Genomic DNA, 2,019 nt, shown 5'->3' with positions numbered 1-2,019 from the left:
AAACGCTTTTATTATGTTCCTACAATTAGTTTACAATGTTTTGAGGTTTTAAAAATAATACATTAGTAACGTTCCACTTTTCTAAATAGTTGTAGAATGTCTTTTGGTTTTTTTAAGCACTTAGTTCTGCAGTTGTCATACTATAGTATTTTATCGAATGATATGAAGATGTAGACAATAATAATAATAATAATAATACAGATTTTTTTTAACCTCTTTTGTTATTTTATATAATCATAGGTTTAATTAATAAAAGTAAAGTCTTGCTTTAAGATTATTAATTAATAAGACAATGTTGACGTTACGTTCTAAGTCTCCAATGGAAAGTCTTAGGTATTTAATTTTATCGGGCTTGGTAGTGACGTCGCGCTGCTCTCGTCCAATAGCGAACGCCTAGCTCATGAATATTCATGCTGAAGCCTTCGCCATAGTAGGGTGCTGTCAGGTGCCGTGATTTCCCAGCAGCCACGGATGTAGCGCGCAGTCTCCAGCATCAATTCCCGGAGAATAACATGGCACGGACAACCACATAACATCATTATTCCCTCCACGACATTCCCGCAGGAGTGGAGCACATCGCTGACAGGACATGTGACGCGCTTCCCACCGCAGCAGGTGAGCGATCTTCATCCGAGTCTTTCCTAGCAACAAGCGGCCGCGCGATTGGATGCGGTTCGGCGCTTATAACGCGGCGTGACGCTTAAGGACAGCGCGGCGACTCTCATGCACGAGCCTAAACGCTCGAGCGGCGCTGACTGTCGGATCCCCGACGCGAGCCCGAAACGACGCTTCCCGACGCGGCCTGAGGTGCGTCGCGCGCCGCTGTCCTCGGTGCTGAACGCGGCTCGAGCGCCCGCATGATTAATATTAATGTGTGAGTGTGTGTGTGAGTGAGTGTGAGAGAGAGTGTGTGTGTGTGTGTGTGTGTGTGTGTGTGTGTATGTGAGTGTGTGTGTGAGTGTGTGAGAGAGAGAGAGAGTGTGTGTGTGTGTGTGTGTACCTGTTTAACCATATTTTGTGGACAAATTTGTAGCCAAAAGTGAGCAAAACCAGAAAAAATGGCAAAACCCGTACATTTGGGGACGTCCTCGTTTGTAAAACTGGTATAAAAATAAAGTAAACAAAGTTTTTTTGAAATTGTAAAAATGCAGAGAGTTTTCTGTGAGGGGTGGGGTGGGTTTAGGTTAAAAAGTGTATAACTGGCTGTATAAAAAACTGAACTGAAAAAGAACTGTGGCCACAACTCGGAGACGCTTCAGAAACCTTCCTGCACAGCTCCAGCACTGAGAGAAGATTTAGGCTCTTGTATAAAATGCTGTAAAGGGAGGATGCTTTCACAGCGCGTATTAACATATAAAGCATAAATCTGTATTCAGATTTCATGAGCACTTTGTCATTTGAAATGCAAATGTTGAGGATCTCGTCCGTCTGATGTTCTTCATGTGTTCATCTGATGTTCTCTACTGTGATGAATATGATCTGTAGCATCTTTTTAATACACAGGAAACTTCCCAACATTAAACAAATAACCATTTACATGCTCAGGACGTTTGTGCTGTATGTACAGGGAGACTAAAGTGTTAAAAACACTGACTCGTTAGGTGATGTTTTCTCATTAAAATTGTACGATTTCCTATTAATTCAATAGAATGTTAGGGAATACTGGGAAAACTAATATGGGGCGCGTCATGAGCAGTCCAGTTTAGATCAATGGGATGAGCACATTTCCAGCAAATCTTCATTTGTTGGTGATTTATTCCTTTAAAGTCCATTCTGAAGAATCTCCTCTGGATTGGATTCGACTGTATGATTTCCCAGTTCAGTCTGGTGTATCTGCGGTGGAGCGGCTTTATTGAGGTCAGTGTCTTGATGTGTGTTTATACGGTCTCAGAAGCATCATCGGATTGGTCAGCACCATTAGCGCTCCTTCACCCAATCAGGACGCAGGAGGAGGAAACTCAGTGAGCTGCTCTCCATCACTTCCTCTGGACTTCAGGAAGTTCCTCTCATCATGACACG

The 2,019-nt window shown here is 42.9% G+C and overlaps 1 protein-coding gene across 2 annotated transcripts in view; it reads left to right on the top strand.

The window, feature by feature from the left end:
* The first annotated feature begins 475 nt into the window (after nt 1-475).
* The window catches only part of LOC109076449 (serine/threonine-protein kinase PAK 5-like), a 42,321-nt gene continuing 40,777 nt past the window's right edge, over nt 476-2,019 (top strand). The window contains exon 1 of one of the 2 annotated variants that reach the window (XM_042778190.1): nt 476-615. The gene's annotated coding sequence lies outside the window, so the exon portion shown is untranslated. Of the gene's footprint in view, nt 616-786; nt 808-2,019 lie in introns of those variants that run through there. The other variant, XM_042778192.1, reaches the window with a different exon arrangement.

This window comes from Cyprinus carpio, chromosome A20, assembly GCF_018340385.1.
Source record: "Cyprinus carpio isolate SPL01 chromosome A20, ASM1834038v1, whole genome shotgun sequence".
In the NCBI taxonomy this organism is placed as follows: domain Eukaryota; kingdom Metazoa; phylum Chordata; class Actinopteri; order Cypriniformes; family Cyprinidae; genus Cyprinus; species Cyprinus carpio.
The sequence above is the reverse complement of the archived record's forward strand: the minus strand, read 5'-3'. Positions and strand labels throughout refer to the sequence as shown.